General features: G+C 39.2%; 1 long non-coding RNA gene across 1 annotated transcript; it reads left to right on the forward strand.

The window, feature by feature from the left end:
• The first annotated feature begins 276 nt into the window (after positions 1 to 276).
• Positions 277 to 1,765, forward strand: LOC118407355. Its single transcript, XR_004830141.1, has 2 exons — positions 277 to 542; positions 1,390 to 1,765. It is a non-coding gene; the product is annotated as an uncharacterized LOC118407355 (long non-coding RNA).
• The last annotated feature ends 18,759 nt before the right edge of the window (positions 1,766 to 20,524 follow it).

A 20,524-nucleotide genomic window follows, 5' to 3' on the forward strand; every position in this document is an offset into this window, starting at 1 on the left:
AGATACAAATATATATATATATAGAAAACAGTTTATTTCTGTTAATTGGCCACTGATTACAATTAAATGCATCTTTCCATGTAGATTATTATCTTAAGTACCTTTCAGCCAAAAACAATGAAAACAAGTTTGAAAGTCCTATCATGGAATTCAGTGGATTTCTTAACTTTCCTCATTAATTATGCAGATTATCTGTACTTAGCTGTTCATTTGCATGATTAGTATTACATTATGTAAGTCATCACTCAGTAGGAAAGGTAACTAGATTTAGTAACCTTTCTTCAGCCAATCAGCGTGCGCTCCGGGCCATGACGTCATTTTCCCGCGGACCCGATCCTTCCATGCCAAGCTATCTCTCCGTTCATTTTCAATGCGAATTTTGGCTCTATATCTGCTTGGAGAACAGTTCAAAGGTCAAAATACGTCATATCCGTCTTGTAGAACCCTTGTGGAAAGAAGGGGAAAGCGCTGAAGCCAATTTTGATCGGCGAAAAACCACGAGAATCAACAATTTCTGGCCGGAATGGCGGCCAAATCGTCGGGTAAGCGGTCCATTTCTTAATTTTTTCATGTGATTTGACTGGTCTAACTTGTTATTTTCATGGAATTTGCCGTAGTTTTTGTTGTTTTTCCGTGATTGTTTGGGGTGTCGTGAGTCGATTCCGCCATTTTGTCTTTGTTTGTCTTGCGATGCAAAGAATTTTTGAGTTTTTGAAGTTGACCAGTTGCTTGCTCGGGGACAGCCAGCCGTATTGTTAGTGCACGGACATTTGCACACTTGCGGGTTGTTTCTTCGTAGAAAAAATTATTTTATTTGCCTTTCGCGGCGGGTTAAACCAAATCTAAAAATTTTCTTGAATGAATCAAAGTCTCCACCATGCTTCTACATTGTTGGTTTGGGGCTGATGGTGTTCTAGAAAATTTCCTCCTTTTTTGAACGGGTATAAGCCGCAATTTTAGCGATAATGGCTAAAGGTGGGGAGGGGGGCGTTGTTCTGCGGAGATCGCTATGGGCATGAGTCCTGCCGTTTTTTATCTGTAATTTTCAATTGCATATCATTTTGACACAATGTGTGACTTCTGAGATCATTGTGGCGACAAAATTGATGACTTGAATGATTTTTTGAAGGATATTTTAGTCTTCAGTATTTTGGGGATGGGTTCACGCATGTATGGAGTTTGGTTGTTCCTTTTACTAGTATTTGTAAAAATGCTGTACTTTAATGTCTATTTTGCTGGACTTAGTCTGTTGTAATTTGTAGGTAGATTTGTGTGTTAGTAAATATTCTGCAGACATGACTAGGCATTGACATGTATAATAATTTGTGATGGTAGGACTACTGTGGCAGGGTATGTATGTCAATTCTGAAATATTGTGCTTGCCCATAGGTGACAAAATGGACCACTGCTACCAACTGAAAAGAAGATTCAGACTATGTGGAAGTGACAACAACACTTACCAATGATGTGGTACATCATATGGAGCAGTTTCTGAACCTCGTTAGGATTGATCCATCTGTCAACCTAATTAGTCTGTCACAAATTACCTTTGTTTATGTAATGTTAGATATAAGAATCACCTCAGTGTTGTGCTGTCAAAGAGGCAAAAGTTAATGAAGATACTGTAAGTTGTGTAGGGGCCATATAAAGTTCCCTAATTTTATTGGTTTATAATTGTATGACTACGGTCCTCAGTGTTATATCACCATAAGAGGCAAAAGTTTATGTGGATATGTTGTGTTAGGACTAAATGAAGTTACCAGTACCCTGTGGTATCTGTTTTGTACATCATTTATATTTGTATGACTATGTTCATCAATGTTATGCCACCAAAAGGCAAAAGTTAATGTTGATACATGGATGTTGTGTGAGGATGTATAATCAATAGAGACTCTAAGACAGTGCTATGTGACCTTCGCACACTACCTGTTTTTTGATATATTAAATTATTATATTAAATTAAATAATTAAATTTATATTTATATGACTATATGGTCCAAGTTTTGTGTGAAAGCCTCAACATATACTAGTACATGTAGTATGCATAACAGAACAAGGACTACAAGATGAGGAGTGTAATAAGTTTAAAATTCCAATGTACATAAATGTTTTTATTGATGTTAACAACATGAGTGTCAAAAATAAACATTGTTCGATGTCTATTACATGTAATAAGTCTATTACTAATGAAGTAAATACTACAATATTGATAGTAGGGCACCTCTCCCATCTAGTATTAACATTCTATTCTTAGAGGTTCTAAAGTTATCCTAACCAGAAATATTCGGAAACTTAAACACACACTCAGATAGACACACAAACACAAAAAAAAATGGAAGTAATAATATGAAACGGTAATGTACCAAAAGACAAAAAGCAAACAGATTTCATCAGGTGTCAACCACTTTCTCAAAGTTCCTGGATCTTCCTGGTTGTGGCGGCCATCTTGATTTGGGGTCAAATATTGGGGTCATGGAAATGGCGTACTCTGATTGGCTGAAGAAAGGTTACTAAATCTAGTTACCTTCCCTACTGTCACTTAGGCTATCAGATATCTGCCACTCAAAAATCACGACCACGGCATGTTCAGAACACGAGATGTCAAAAATGGAAGTTTTGCTGCAGTACCTTAGGAAGCCGCTAGCCACAAACAAACGGACGCACACACTCGGCCCACTACCCTCCTAACGAAAAATGCTACGCCAACTATTTTCGAACGCAACCTTCCTTTCTGCAACCGCTACGTATACTCAAATACCAAATATCATGAATATCCATACACAGCTTCTTGAGTTATATGCTGTTGGCATGGATTTATGAACTTTCCTCATTAATTATGCAAATTAGCTGCTGATTTGCATAATTAGTATTACATTGTTTACATCATCACTCATTCTATCTACATACCAAAAATCCTGATGATCCGCCAACACGTTCTCGAGTTATTCTCGTTCAAAGTTTGAAAGAAAATCAGTGCCTGCAGTTTACAAAAAGCCGCTAGGGGGTCCAAACTCACAGCACTTACTCTCTGCCCCAAGGGCTATCTACCACTCAAAAACCATGACCACAGTATGTCCAGAACACGAAGTGTCAAAATTAAAAGTTATGCTGCAGTACCTTAGGCAGTCACTAGGGGCCCATCATCGAACTTGACCTTTGTTTTCCTGACCTTCACCCACCTAGTAAATATCATCAGGATCCATTCAAGGGTTCTCAAGTTATCTTGCATACAGACAAACGCACTTGCATACAAATCCCGCTACAGCACCGTAGGTAAGAGCCAGGTAAACCATTTTTGCACTTGACCTTCCTCTTCAAAAGCGCTACACACCGTATACCGTATCGTGAAAATCGCCCAGCTGCATTTTGACTTATGCTGCCCAAAACAAACCACAAAAAACATACCAAGCTTGCTGCAGTACCTTAGGAAAACGCCAGGTAAATCGTTTTCGAACTTGGCATTCCTTTTGACAACCGCTACACACCTAACAAAAATCACAAAGTTCCATCCACAATTTCTCGACTTATATGCTGTTGACCTACATACAGACCCAACACGACAAAAACATACTCTTCTGGCGAAGAGAAAAATGCCCAATTTTAAGCGTTATCGGGGACCATTTAGTTTTTACTAATTCTTAAACCTTTGATCTAACAGAAAAATTGTAGTTGGTAGTTAGAAACCACCTTCTTTTGATATGCAAGCATGTGACTACTAGTGATTGTATGCTTTTTTTAAAGGATATGACCATTTTTTGGTTCCAGAGGGACTATTTTCCCATTTTACTGACATGTTGACAGTTTCCAATGTTATTTTAACTGGATATATCTGTAGTCTGTAGTAGCTAATTGTTTGCTAATATTGGTGTTGTCTTTGTATGTAAATGTAAGGTATTATGTATATATAAGGTCAGAAGTAGAATAAGATTAGTAGCACACTCTTATGACATATCATTTACAAGCAAAGTCCAGAATGTCATTTTCCGAAAAAAATCTGTAGCGTCCGTACCCCCCTTAATTTCTGTACTAAGTAAATCCCACAAGCTTGTGATTATGACAGTTTAGAGGTCTCTTTTACCACATACTAGAACATCCTTTAAATCATTGCTGTCCTGAAAACTCTGCCTAGTATAGCACCGTAAACATCAAATTGTAGCGTCCGTACCCCCTGTAGCATCCGTACCCTCACCTGTAGCATCCGTACCCCCATTTGAAGCTTTTTAGTAAAATGCTGTTAAAATTGCTGTCCAACTGCTACAATTCTGATTCAATACATTAATTACCAGGGCTCGAAATTCCTTTTTGGGATTAGGTGCACTGGTGCACCCAGCTTAAAGAATTGGGTGCACCAAAAATGTTTTGGGTGCACCACTTAAATCTAAGTAATAACCTAATTATAAAGCTTAGTTACAAGCTATCAAATTCTTAAATAAGTACCATGACAGACATTTTTATTATCTTTCTAACACTTAGATTCAAGAATATCATGTATACTAGTATATTTTGATATCTTTACATACATAAACGTAAGAAAATATTTGTGTGCAACCTGTGCACCCACAGAAAATAATTAGGTGCACAACTTCAATTTTGGGTGCACCTGGGTGCACATGCACCCAGTATTTCAAGCCCTGATTACAGTTCTTACATATATGATTGGTTAACTTTTTTCTCTAAAAATGTGACTTTTCAATTAATTTGAGCTGCATTTTTCTGAGATTTCCTCCACAAATCCACATTTGCTACACCCCCTCAGACTTCATAAATGGTTCATTCCAAAGCAGCCAGAGATGGATGTGAGATGATATTTGATGTTCCCCCATGAGTTTAGCTGATATAAGAACACCAGTTTGGTAGAGCTACATTCTGCAAACATAAAGTAAACATAGTATTACATAGTATGTAATGTGTAGCGTCCGTACCCCCTGTACTGTTGTTTCTCTTGTCCAAACTAACAAATATATAGCATGTATTAAAGAAAGATGTAAGTATACATTGCTGGTTTGATGACATGGGAAGTAGTGTGTTATATTCTTTTATGTAAACTATCACTTCTTTATCAGATTCTGTAAAATCTTCCATTTGGCCTATTCTTAAAAAAAGTTAAAAAGTACAGATCCAACTGGGAGGAATCTCAACTGGCATATTTATACTCTCATTTTCTTTGTTAAACTACTGCAGTAGCATTAATGGATGCTTCAATTAATAAATAGTTAATAAGTATTAGAGAATGGACATGTTTAGTGGGCTAATTCCATTGTTCACTACCAGTCTTTTCTATAATTGTGTAGCGTCCGTACCCCCCTTGAAATGTTCATTAATGGTCATATGAAAGATTCTATGTTATGTTATACATTATATCTGCTGTAAATCTATGTAGAAGCCCAATAAGGATAGATAACCACCAAAATTTAGCTACTATGGTGCCTGGATTAAGAATTATAGTATTTGATCTTTGCTTCAAGCCAAAATACCCGCATATCATTATACTTATAGCTGCTTTAGTAACAGATGACCAGAAAATGACCTAGCATAGTCATACTTCAACTTGAGTTGATTTTCTAGCATAGCAAATGCTAATTATACAAGAAGATAATGATAAAACACTCATTTTCTGACTAATGTTGAATATACCGTATGCTGCAGTTCCATGTACCGAAGTTATAAAAGCTCGTTGTGCGGAGATCCTTTAGGATAGTATGCCCAAGGTGTGTACCTTTGAACTGCTAACAACAAAAAAAGAATAAAATGGAGTTGAATTTTCACCCCTAGTGACCCCCTTTGGGTACATTTGATTGTGAAGTAGCCGTTGACATATACAGCTCTAAAACATGTCAAACTTGCTCGTTGCAGCAGCCCTTATGGTCAGATCGTCTTTTTTGGCGGCGATTGACGCCGATGCCCCTGAGTTGTCGGTGCTCCGGTGTCAAGCCAAATCCTTGAAATTGCCAAGTCCATACGCCAGTTTTAATTTGAAAATTCAATTTTGTTCTAAATAAAAAAAAATATTTTTTTTCTAATTAGAACAAAATTGAGAATAGGAACTTAACATGTTTTTGAAAGCCCGGAACTGGTTCCCAACGTCTAGTTGTTTTCGTGTTGTTTGCCTGAACCTAAACATATAATAAGTTCAATACTAGTCAGGTGTACTCATCACTATGCTAACGACTTACCAAACTTTGTTTTCCAGAATTACCATCACTAAAGACACCAAGGTTCCCAATGCTGCCCTCTTCACTGTAAACAAGGAGGACCACACCCTGGGCAACCTCCTCAGGGCGTAAGTATGCTGACTTATCTCTGAGTTCCACAGGGTAAAGTGCTAGACATACAACAAGATCCACCTAGTGGTCATAGGACACCTTTCATTTGTGATGCTTCTTGCATGGAAGTTGGCCCTTGGTAAGGGTGGGTACTGGTACAGAAAATTAAGGTCCAGGTTCAAAGGATCAGGTCCTGGTCCGGACCTGAACCTGGACCTGATTCAGTATGTTAGAACTTGTGAATGGACAATACTGAAAACAATGGTCCATTTCGCTACAAAGAAATATGTTTAGTGGAGTACAAGGCTTACTCAGTTCAGTTCAGTTCATCCATCCACTGCCTTTGTACAATTGACTGTAAAACTTGGTAGAAATGACTATAGACTCTACTCTACTTCGCTCGTTATTTTCCCCAACCAACTAAGTCCCAAAACGTGTGAATACCTTATCATACAATCTGTTCATTTTCCAATAGGTCCAACATCCGCTTCGCTGATTTTTTTTCAGGTCCATTTTTTCCGGACTGGTCCAATAAGAAATCCAGTTTTGTACCGGTACCCACCCCTAGTATAGAGGGTTCTAGCCTAGGGCTGTGAACCTAACTACTCATACCTGTACTGTACTCTTGTAAGATTGTTTAGGTACAGGTCCAGACCTAAACAATCTGTGTACCCAACTAGTAGTACCTGTACCTGTACTGTACTTGTAAGATTGTTTAGGTACAGGTCAGGACCTAAAATGTCTTGTTTGCCTAACTACCTGTACCTGTACTGTCTTGTAAGATTATTTAGGTACAGTTTAGGACCAAAATATCTGTTGTTGTTGTTGTGTGTCTAACTACCTGTACCCTTACCATACTTGTAAGATTGTTTAGGTACAGGTTAGGACCTAAAATATCAGTGTATGTAACTACCTGTACCTGTACCATACTTGTAAGATTGTTCAGGTACAGGTCAGGACCTAAATATCTGTGTACCTAACTACCTGTACCTGTACTGTACTTGTCGGATTGTTCAGGTACAGGTAAGACCTAAATATCTGTGTACCTAACTACCTGTACCTGTACTGTACTTGTCGGATTGTTCAGGTACAGGTCAGGACCTAAATATCTGTGTACCTAACTACCTGTACCTGTACTGTACTTGTCGGATTGTTCAGGTACAGGTAAGACCTAAATATCTGTGTACCTAACTACCTGTACCTGTACTGTACTTGTAAGATTGTTTAGGTACAAGTCCAGACCTAGAATATCTGTGTGCCGACTAGTAACTACTTGTACCTGTCCTGTATTTTAGATTGTTTTGGTACAGGTTAGGACCTAAAATATCTGTGTACCTAATTACCTGTACTGTACTGTTCTTGTGAGGTTGTTTAGGTTCCAGGTCGGGATCTAGAATATCTGTGTATCTAATTACCTGTACCTGTACCGTACTTGTAAGATTGTTTAGGTACAGGTCAGGACCTAGAATATCTGTGTATCTAATTAACTGTACCTGTACTGTACTTGTAAGATTGTTTAGGTACAGGTCCTAAATATCTGTGTACTAATTGTGGACACCACTGTTTAAGACTGCAGGTAAGTAAATCCCAAATCAGCGATAACAATTGTGATAATCTTGCAGTTAAAACTTAAGAAAACTTTCTCAATGCCATCTACCTATATCTCCCTGACTGCATTCACACCAACACACACATGAAATTCAGAATGCCTAGACGGAATCACCCTTCTTGGTGAAGGTAACAAGGGATTATCCTGAGGCTCACTCTTTCTCTTACTTAGTAAGATTCCAAGTACTTGAGAAAGTCTGCAGCATCTCTTATATATGTCTGTCTTACAGGTTGCAGTGAGAGAGAAGGAGGGAGTGGAGTGATGACGAAAAATTCTACCAGTCCAAAAACATCTGTCATCTCAACAGGCTCCTGTGAAACATTGCAGCTCAGAAGAGGTGTAACCTGGACACATTAAACATGGCTTCCTATGTAAAATACATTTCCTTTCCTAATTAGCCTATTTGCAAAATGTCTTGACTTGAAGGTCACTAACACAATGCTAACAGGGGAAAAGAAGACTTCAATGTTAACATTAATGTTAATCCAATATCTGAGACATATTGTATGTACGGTATACTATCATGATACAATAGCTAGGATTGACTATGATGTTAAAACAGCAGTGTCTCGTCAAAACGTGACCAGTGGTATGTCCTGTAAATAGTTTTTTTTTTAGTGCTGGCCATTCACAAGTTCAGATAGTGACTTAAAGTATAAGATACTGCCACCAAGGACTCAAGATTGAAAAGTTTGCTCAATATTTAAAGGTGCAGTTTTGGTGTGAAGGGGGTCTCTCTCTCAATCTTTAGTATGTTGGCAACGACACTGTGCACAACAAATTTCATCAATAAAAACAAATCTTTTTTTTGCATTTTGTGTGTTTTCATGTGTTTTTAGTCATACTTGTGCATATTGATTATTCCCATTGTAAAGTCAAGGATAACACAAATTCAATTTAGAATTCAGCAACGTTGGTACCAAAGTACCACAGTCCAATGAGATACCCGCTTTGCCCAGCCTGTCTCTGACATAGTAGTTAAGTTTACAGTCATTACACAGTGAATAAACAACTGTTACAGTATTTTTCATACTTGTACTACATCATATTTAATAAACAATTATGCAAATTGTCAGTTTGTGTTAGTTTGCATTTGTGTGTGTGTGTGTGTGTGTGTATCACTGTGTGAGATGTGTCTGCATGTGCGAGTGTACAGTGTGTCACTACATTTATGTTTGTTATATGTGTGTGTACATGTGAGTAGTGGATACACTGTGTGTGTGTGAATACATGTGTGTGTTTGTTGTGTGTGTGTGTGTGAGAGAGAGAGAACTTTCTCCCTACAAAAGACTTTCATTGATATTATTGAATGCATAAGTGTAATATAAATTTCTCACGTCAAATTTACAAAATGATAAAAATTTCATTTTTGAAACGTTTTAGTTTTGACACCAGTATGCATGCTAATTCTATGGATGACAACAGCGCATGCATCAGCCACTCAGAGACTGTGTACATTGTCATAAAAATATAGACGATGAATTCCACTTTGTTTTGAAATGTCCTAATTGCTGTAAAGAGAGAGAAACATTGTTTAAGAACATTAGAGCCAAAACGCACATCTCTCTTACTGGTACAGAGAACGATATTTTCCATATACTGCTATCATGTTCAACCCATATAGCCGTCTACGTAGGTCAGTTTCTTAATAATGTATTCCAGATGCGGGACCAGATTACTCAATCATAACAGTACTGTACTCTAAGGCCACAGCAAGTAAATTTTATGGATGACATCAGCGCATTAATTTTCGCCTGATTTCAGAAAAAAAAACAAGATTTTTTTTTCTTCTGCAGGGATGGTCAACATGACGATAAAGTACCAAAATGAGCAAATATATTGTGTTGTAGCCTAATAATGATTGTACTTGAAGAAGTGACACTTGCAAGGTATCCAGGACTGTACTTTTAGAAATGAAACGTAGTTGCAAAAGTGACACCAATATAGAAGCTTATGAGTGTGGTTGCCAACTTTGTTGGTGTATCAGTCTACCACACAAGTTTACCACACCAGTACATGTCTTAGATACAGGAATGAATGCCTTAATTGTTGGCTCTGATACCATGTTTTGTCCCTTTTATGCTTTATACAACAGTCATCACAACTTTATGGTGCCTAATTTTGAAAATGTAGCCATCTTGTTTTTTTTCACCCATCAGAGGGTGTCATCAATAAAATTAACTTGCTGTGGCCTAGTCGATAATACTTTGTTGTTTTGTATGTAGCTTCTTCGTACTATTGTCTATATATATAGCTATTAGTTGTTATTGGTTGCCATCCATTGTACCTTGTGCGATTGTTGAGCAAGAAATTCATTCATTCATTGGTTATGGTGTGCTTGAAAAAACAAAACAAGGACTTTTGTTCTCTTATGCTAAACCTGACAAGGAAACTACGAATTTGGGACAATATAACGTTGTAGTCCAGCAGGTTTTGTGTTCCACATTGAGAGGAATGTGCCCGATGCGACGATGGGTGTATGGATCAAGGACAGGCATGTGTGTGTGTGTGTGTGTGTGTGTGTGTGTGTGTGTGTGTGCATGTGCATGTGCGTGTGCGTGTGCTGTCTGTGTATCTGAATAGCGTTCAGCACCAAGGACAGGTCGTTTGCTTGTGTTTTGACAAATTGCTTGATTTAATATTTTCAACCAGCAGTAAAAGACCTTCGTCTACTCCAGCATATTTTGCTTATGGATCAAAAGCGTCTGACAATCCTTACTAGAACTAGAAAGGCCGACATTTGCATAAGAGCAAATACAGCATATTTCAGCCATACCCCTTCCCACGCAACATTGGACTGTTCCAAATCACCCCTGCGCAAAAATGGAACATCCTCTTAACAGTACATTATCCCCCAAAGTTGACTGGTATTGTGAATTGACTCCAGGTAAAAACAGAGCTTGCTTCTATTTTTCAGAAAATGACAATAATCACACCTTCCATTCAGAAAATTTTCATCATGACTGAAAATTGTTGAATGACTTCATGTAATGTCATTAACGATTTTCAGTACGATAACTAGGTGTAAGTTTTAAAAAGTATAAGCTCCTTGTGATGTGGGTACATTTATTATTGCAATGAACTTTTTTTATTCAAGTAGGGCATACGATTTAATAATTATCAAGCAGGTGCAGGTACTGTAGGAGCGTTTGTTTTCTTCAAGCTGTAAAACTGTTAAACTGTTTTACTTTGTATGCAATCAACCATCGAGCCTATTCTTATTTTAGTTTAACAACTTCCTGCCAGACCCGGAAGATACGATTGAACCTTGTTCGAGGATTTATTTTCGTCTGTCTGGTCAGTCTGTTCATACCCTGGCGCTGAAAGTGTTTTATTGGGCTGAAACTCTGGCAGTTTAAAGTTACTTACAATTTAAATGTTCAAAGTTTATGCCAAACAACAACAGCACTAGGAAATGTGGCCACTATAGACAGGTGGTCACTATAGAGAAAATGCTGATCTATTGACTAGGAGCCATACGTTACACATGATTTCAGTACACTGATCATTAATCATATAAACATTGCACAGGTAAGCCAATTGTTTAGATGTACAATTAAGTTCAAATAATTCTGAAGAGAAATATTGATGAGAAAATAATCATTCTCGCCACTGTCTAACTTATAATTACGTATCAAAACTAAACGCAGATTTTCTAACTAACGCACCTTTCGCCGACTTCATCATAGGACCGCCGGCTATCAATCAAACACGGCTGTTGATTAGACTTAGAGTTTCAAACAGTCATGTGCTGTGTGCCAGTTGACAGCGAACTTCATGCTACGTGATGTTTTACATTGCTTGGACCTTCTATCCTACAGCGGTGCTTCTACAAAATATTTAGACTGTAACACTGAGTTTTATAGAATAGAATTTGACGCAGAACAGCGTTTTTTGCTGGGTATTTTTTTTTAAACATGTCCGTGGGAATATCAGCGAGGCGGCGACGTAGGGATATCAGACCGTCAACAAAAGTCGCACGGCGGCTAACGGCGCAGCGAAGATACTAGCGCTAGCCTATAAATAAGCGCTTCAACTAAGGATGGCAACCCGTACAATATTTTTGTATACTGTTGAGCTAAGTAAAGTTTGTTGTTTATGAGGTTTTAGTTGTCTTTGAAGCTTTGACCCGAAATATTTTAAAGTCAAACTGCTGAAGAGAAGTAAGTGACTGCTACGATTATCGTAGATATGGCCCTAAAAAAACTGATAAAAGAAGCCTTCTCAATAGCCTAAAATGCAAGAGCTTCCGGGGGGGCTTCGCCCACCTGGGTCCCCCCCACAGTGGCCCTGCCCCTGGACCCCGCCAGGGACATTCGGCGGCCCCCGGACCCCTGTCCGACGCTTTGAAAAAATCCTGGCGAGAAGTCTGTACGGCCTGAGTCTTCAAGTTAACGTATTGTGTGGTCCCGCTTATGAATATTAATTAGCCTTCGCTTTCCTCTTCGCTGATTGGCTGAACCATTAATTGAATTAACTCTTCCTGCCGGCTAGACGCAGGTGCAGATGTCGGCTCTGTGGGGTGAACGTCCGAAAGGTCACGGCATGGAGAACGAAAGAAAACCAATTTCCCCTAAAAAAAGTGCTGTAATTAAGCCTTTTACAGTACTTTATGCCAAAAATTTTACTTGGATCATTTTACCAACTATATTATGCCTATCTATACCAAATGTTACTCATACCAGGGTACAGGGGTGCAAAATATACCGTTATAAGACCGTCAACAACAGTCGCACGGAGCTAACAGCGCAGCGAAAATACCATCGCTAGCGTTTCAACTTCGGATAACAAGTTATAAGTACTGTTGAACTCAGTAACGTTAAAGTTTGTTTTTAGTTGCCTTTGACGGTTTGACCTGAAACAGTGTTACGCTAAACTCCTGAAGAGAAGTTAAGTGACTGCTGCGATTATCATAGATATGCCCCTAAGAACTGATACAATATAAAGCCTTCTGAATAGTCTAAAATGCGAGAGCCTTAGGCGGGCTTTGGCGGGAACACTGCTATATACGGGATCATGAGGCCCCGCTTATGAATATTAATTAGCCTTTGGCCTCCTCTTCGCTGATTGGCTAGGTCTTTGATTCAATTAACTCTCCGGCTGACGCGCACAGGTGTGGCTCTGTGCGGGGTCACGGAAGGTCACGTCAGGAGGCCAAAAGAAAACAAATTTCCCCTCAGAAAAGTGCCAAAATTAATCATTTTAAATTTGTTTATGTCAAAAATTTTACTTGAATCTTGTTACCAAGTATCTAATGCCTATCTATACCAAATTTCAAGTCATTTAATTGTAATACCAGGGTACAGGAGCCAAAAGTGTCCTTTTTTGGTCAAAAATTGGCCAAAAATCGCAAAAATAAGCATTTTGTTGCACTGTACACCAAAAGTGTTATTGAATTTATATGAAGGGATTATCAAGGCACATCTGTGTCAAATTTCAGCTCATTCGGTTGCAATACCAAGGTACAGGAGCCAAAAGTGTCCTTTTTTGGTCAAAAATTGGTCAAAAAATCGCAAAAATAAGCATTTTGTTGTACTGTACACCAAAAGTGTTCTTAAATTTATATGGGGGCATTATCAAGGCACATCTCTGTCAAATTTCAGCTCATTTGGTTGTAATACCAGGGTACAGGGGCCAAAAGTGTCCTTTTTTGGTCAAAAATTGGTCAAAAAATCGCAAAAATAAGCATTTTGTTGTACTGTACACCAAAACTGATATTGAATCTATATGGGGGACTTATCAAGGCACATCTGTGCCAAATTTCAGCTCATTCGGTTATAATACCAGGGTACAGGGGGCCCAAATATACAGTTTTGGTCTTAAGATGACCAAAAAACCTTAATAAAATCATTTAAGAGACAGATATGGAAAAAATGAAAAAAACGCCCGAGGGTATTGGCCCACTCTACCCTTGTGCCAAATTTCAAGTCATTCGGTTGAGGAACAACGGAGATACCGTGTTCTGAAGATTTGACAGGAGAAAGAAAGAAAGAAACATTACGAATACAATATATTTCACCATACCTATGGTATGGCTGAAATATAAATACAAATTTCATATTGAAAGACGCTGCATGCCATCTGCCCTACTCCTGCATCCCCATGTATCAGGAGCGTCACCTAGCAATGTTGTCCACAACTGCAAAAGTTCAGAATGTCGCCCTGGTCTGTTGAAAGACATTGTGCTGTTTATGAGCAACAGTGTGTATGTGTATGTGTGTGTGTGTGTGTGTGTATGTGTGTGTGTGTGTGTGTGTGCGCGCGCGCGCGTGTGCGCGTGTGATTTCCTGCGACCAACTGACTTCTTGCTTGATGCCCAATCCCTTTCTAAAGAATGTACAGAATGGTAGGGTACCGGTGAGGTGTTGCGGTACAAAACCGTTTTTTTCTCATTGGACCGTTCCGGAAAAACCGGACCTGAAAAAAATCGGTGTGTCGGATGCTGGACCTTTTGGGAAATGAACAGATTATATGATCAGGCATTCAAACGTTTTGGGTCTTACCGGATGAAGAAAAGAGCAAAGTAAAGTAGAGTTTTAAGTTTTACAGTCAACCGCACAAAGGCAGTTAGCTTTGTAGGATTTTAAAACGGGAGTCGAATACTCCACAAAACAGATTTATTTGTAGCGAAATGGACCATTGTTTTGAGAATCGTCTATTTACAAGTTTTCAAATACCGAATCAGAATCAAGTTCAGGTCCGGAGCTGGACCTGATCCTCTGGACCTGAACCGTACCTGGACCTGAATTTCTGCACCGGTACCCAGCCCTAATGTACAGAGATGCCAAGCAAAGAATAGCTTTTGTCGTTAGTAAATGGTTGACTGCTTAAGTGCCTTTATCTTCATGGTTCAAAAGCGTCACCTGCCAACTCTTATTGAAACTGCAATTCTGTACTGTCAAAAACAGACGGGACCGTTTACACTGGAACTACCGATGATATGGAATCCATCGTGTCGTTTTCTATATGCACGTTGCCTGGTCACACTACTAGAGTTTGCCTGTGTTTTGTATGGTATAATTGTATTCATAACTTGCACAGCAAAGTTCTTTCAAACAGAAAAGGCCTTACGAAGGAGTGTTGCAATTCCAGTAAACACGGCTAGATGGCGCTTTTGATCCATGAAAATGGGCGTGCTGTAGCAGAAAACCAATGTTTCACATTTTTTTTTTAATTTTCCGTGTCTGTATGTGTCAATATTCAACCATACCATTCGTACATACACAAGCGAGCAATGTGGTCTTTGTACCAAATACAAAGTGGGTGCTCTTTGGGAGCAGTGGTAAGCTTAAGAAAGCACATCCAGTGCCAATCAAAATTGGACTAGAGTGAATAGAAAGAATGGTTTCATTTAAATACCTAGGGCTTATTCTTGATGACAAATTGTTGTGGAATTCATTATGGTTTACAAGTGTATCAATGGGCTAGCACCAACATACCTATCATCCACCTTCTCTCACAACCACAACTTACACAATTACCAAACCAGACAGACATCACTACTATACAAACCCTTTTTCAAGACCACAACAGGACAACGTACATTTGCCTACAGAGGTGCTAAACACTTTAATTCACTACCAGGCTACATTGAGCAAGTTCCAAGCCTGAATTCATTTAAGTCAGCTTTGAAAGACCTAACATAGTCTCAGTACTGAGTAGTGACCTCTGACCTCCTAAACTGTTGACCTTGGATCGGATTATGATTTTGATTTATCTGTGTCTTTCATGTCTCAGTTGTTTTTATATGTTCCGACGTGTATGTCTACTTTTCTCTCTGTAAGTTTTTTTTTTTTTTTTCCTTGTATGTACATGTGGAACTGGGCCCTATTGAAAACCAGTGTATTAAAACTGAATAGGCTACCCAGGTGTTAGAAAATAAACCAAACCAAGCCAAAGTGTACATGTAGAAGCAAAATAATGCGTTTAGTTAGCGCTTTTTTTAAATATCAGACTTTGCATATCAAAACTGCATATCTTTACTTACTAACAGTGGGATGCCTTTTACGCACAACTTTCATTACTCTGTATTTTTGCTACCCGTGGTGGTAATTAAACCTAAATCATTTAGACATGAGTCACATCTCGTTTGCTCATTGCTATGCATGACGTGACTGCCAGCCCTGCATTGTTTATTGGTTCGACCGACTACTCTCTCTTAGCAGCCAGGGGCTAAATTGCGAGGAGCTTACAATAACATGGTCCCCTATAGCATACCATGATTAATGTTTACTAGTGTATTCAAAACTGAAAATCCTTTAGTATAACTAACAGATGGGTGATAGTTTAAAAGATTTTGCTACAACCGCAGAGGGGCTTTACTGTGTACACGCCCGGGCATCAAAGCAGATCATCACCACGCCACCCACGGTCGGGCTTAGCCTCCTTCACCGGCCTCTCTGGGAAGCTTGGCAATTTTTTTTGGGGGGGGGGGGGCGGTAGGTCGATTCGCGATTTTTAACCGGGAATATGCCGGGAAAGGAATATATGCCGGGAAAGGAATATACACCGGAAACCTTGTACGGGCTAGGCGAAATCGGCTTCCCAGTAGGCCTGCTACTTGTCGCTATCTACAAACGCAATAATGATTAAGAATGCCTTTCAGACGGCCAATTAATGTATTCGCGAGAAGTTATTCACACTGCCGCGAGAAGTAATTCACACCTCAACGTTAATAGTGCACGGCCACCCCGAAGCGTGCCACAAACCTACGTAACGTTACCGGAAACCGTGCACAGACTGCCTGCCTTTGTCACTTCCAGAGTTACAATAATTGATACAACAGTTTGAATAATTGATACACGTGCAAAACTTACATTTCAGATCAGTGTAAAACATTTTTTCCAGTGGTTTTAAAACATACTTTCATACACCATCGATGATCCGACCGGCAATCTGAATGGGGAGGTGGGCGAGAGTTACGTAAAAAGACGGTCGCTCGATCTCGAAAAATACAAAAAACGATTTCCCACACGTAGTGCAAACAAGCCTTGCCTGATCAGCAACAAGGGCATGAAGTGGCGAGATGACGATGACCATGGTGGGTTCTCTGGCAATCGACGGCAAAATCTGATAGCAGAGCGACTTGCCTTGGCCTGTAGCAAGGCCAAGAAAACAATCATTGCCTTCGCAGACCACAGCAATGGCCAGGGATAGTCCTTCCCTCAACTCGGGGAAGCTCTTTCGTACATGATGGGAAGTTCCAGCGGAGTTTTTCTACGGTAAGTACTCGTTTTCAAATGAGCCGTGTTTTGAAATGCGTGACCCGACGACCGTTACAAAGTTACGGGTCATCGCGCAACGGGATGTGTGCCGGTGTGAAGCTAAATCCCTGCGCCGCCAAATACGTGAGAGGTCAGGTACTGCGGCTGCGCAATGCAGGAGAGGAGCAAGTATTTCGCAGCGAAGATTACTATGGCAACGACCTTTGTAAAAGCTAACAGATGTTTTGTAGTAGCCGATTCGACAAACCTGTATATTGAAAAACCTATATTTCAACAACTTTCCTTGTTTTAAATTCAACTGACTATTTCACAATTTAATACTATATGAATACATGCATTTAAAGGGAACCTTTCAAATGAGCTATTTGCCTTCATTGATTTCATGGGATTGAAAATTGGGACACTCCATAGAGACCCCTAGGAATCCTTAAGATAATGATATGCAGCGGGAAAACATGGCACTGTTTTGGCGCACACCACAGCAGCAATCCTAAAGATAATGATATGCAGCGGGAAAGCATGGCACTGTTTCGGCGCGCACCACAGCAGCAATCCTAATATAAAGATAATGAATGAATGGAGACCTTCATTTTACATACATACCCACTGTGTTCAGTACAGGTCGCAACAAGAGATACATGAAGTTAGTATGTTGAAAATATATGATATGCTTTATAAGTAAAGGTATGTCTAAATTCATAAGGAATATGAATTTGCCTATATTACTTAGTTGTATGAAGTGGGATAATGATATGCAGCGGGAAAACATGGCACTGTTTTGGCGCGCACCACAGCAGCAACTTAGTCGTAGTGTTCCGATATTAGAGCCATCAGAAACGGTTACAGCAGGGAAATAAAATATATGTTTGTGACTTTATTTGGCTAGCAAAGCGTGTAAAAATGAGCAAATCAGGGCCAGTGTATGACTCTGACCAGATCACCACTTCTGGTCACACGCCGAGCAATGGCGGAAGGACGGTCGTTATATCATATCATATCAGGTATCAGAACAATATAAGAAGAATAGACCCCGATTTGGACCAAGGTGAACGAACTGGCCACCATCTGCATAATGAATTATAATTGGCGCCCCTCAACTATATTATTACTCTATTTTTAGTCACACAAGGCAATAAAAGAAGTTGATCATAATTCTTGGTCTAGTGCACAAGTGTGTGTTTTCAGAGGATTATTCTTGTAAGTGTCTATCGTCTATCATGTGCTGACCTGTCATATTCAAATGTAACTTTTTCAAAGAATCATTCTAGGTTGAATTATGACGGGTAACAGTTATAAACGTTACCGATCTTTAGATCCTCTCCGTTTTATCTAAAACGGAAAAGAAAATAGAACACAACAAAATTGTGCCCATAGTAAATATATTGATATATGAGCTGCTAATGCACTGCTTACAAATGCTTTGTATATCAGTCCAAATTAGGTGCTATGCTCTGTGAGGCTATAAAAGGTCATCAGAGGTGACCTGTGGTTTCGGTGTCATTACTATTAAATAAATCAATACGATTTAGACGCTAAAATGGACGACCAATCATTTTTCTTCAGTGAAATTGTCCATAACTTTAGCTTTGTATTGATTGGATTGAAATATTCTAAAGTAATCATTGTATTTAGTGTTACCATTTAGCCAATCAAAATATATGTCATATTCGAAACCCCCATGCACACCGTGTATCTCAGGTATTTGGCACGGCGCACAAATTTGGCGCTTGTATCTGCCAAATCAATGCTAGCGCACCTGACCTCTCACGTATTTGGCGGCGCAGGGATTTAGCTTCACACCGGGCTGCCAGTGCTGGACGCGTTTATGACGGGAAGTTCGCACATCCATACCAAATGGTGATAAGTGTTTTTTAATAGGGCTTTGTAGATAGCGACAAGTAGCAGGCCTACTGGGAAGCCGATTTCGCCTAGCCCGTACAAGGTTTCCGGTGTATATTCCTTTCCCGGCATATATTCCTTTCCCGGCATAATCGCGAATCGACCTACCGCCCCCCCCCCCCCCCCCAAAAAAAAAAATTGCCAAGCTTCCCAGAGAGGCCGGTGAAGGAGGCTAGGTCGGGCTTTGGGCCACTTGGTGGAGACCAAGAAGATGTCGTTGAGCAGATTCAGACCGGTGTACCAAAAAGGGTAAAAAGGAACGAAAGGGGACGAAAAGGGGCGGATAGGAGCGAAAGTGCGAAAAGAAACGAAAAGGAAAGTTCGCAGTAACAATTTGATATTGAAAAATTATACATACAATAAACACGTTTCATGTGCTTTTTTTACGCCGACACTACCGTTTCGTTATATTCCTTTAGGTTTTACTTCAGTTTGCTTCGTACTTCGTTTCTTTACGTTCCTATCATTCCTTTTCGTTCCCTTCTTTGCCTTTTCACACTTTTGGTATTTCCCTTTTCGTTTCTATTTGTTCTTTTCGCACTTCCGGCAGACTCCTTCAAATGTCTACTTTCCTCGTTGTTTCTCACGTCGGAGAAAGATATGGTAAGAATATCCGTGCGAGTTAGGAAGTCATACACTACAATATCATAGTGGAGTATTTAAAGTCAGACATGATTTTGTATGTTTTTCAGGAACCTTTAAGCGCCTAGGGGGAGGAAGACTTTCTTGTGTGACGTGAAGCTAAAGTCGGCGCCCTATGCTCTCACGTGGACATATACAAGGACTCGTGTGACGGAGGATTGTCGATACCAACGGTAGCATTCACCACCTAAGCCCAACTAATATTTAACGCTATTCAGATCTGCCTTTTTTGGTCAATCTCTAACGGGGGGTGGGGTGGATTGAGGCAAGCCTATTCTAACTCCTGTAACTTAATGTCGGCTATGATGACGCAATCACATATTTTAGACGTAAGCATTTTAATTACATTAGCTTGAACCATAAAAGGGTATTCCTATAGAAAAGTGGGTTTTAAATTTTTTGACTAAAACAATATAGCTTTAACTTTCTGTTCGAAAGTTCACATGGAATGGAATTTTTTTACATCAGGTTTGATAAAGATTTTATTATAATTTAGGCACTCTTCTCGTCAAAGGATGACAAAAAGACTGGTCTGAATACTGTTAACATAGATTGCTAAATCAAAAATTACAAAGGACTTCATAAGATATTGTTATGTATGACTTTCCATTTAGCTTGCCACTCTTTCAAAAATCACTTTGTCATGAACAGTATTGCAATATGTTTTTATTGTATGCTGATTCGATGAGATCTATGAAGATATACTTCTTTTTTCTTCTGAGATCTATTCAAAATTGTTAATTTTTAAAGACACTAGACCTAAAGGATAACTACAATTACATAGAGTGAAATAACGATATCAAGTAATGGTATTTACAAACTTGTAATACATGAGCTAATTTATTATATGAATTAACTGAAAGTACTATTCCGGGGTCGATGTAACA

This window comes from Branchiostoma floridae, unplaced genomic scaffold (genome assembly GCF_000003815.2).
Source record: "Branchiostoma floridae strain S238N-H82 unplaced genomic scaffold, Bfl_VNyyK Sc7u5tJ_1320, whole genome shotgun sequence".
NCBI lineage: Eukaryota > Metazoa > Chordata > Leptocardii > Amphioxiformes > Branchiostomatidae > Branchiostoma > Branchiostoma floridae.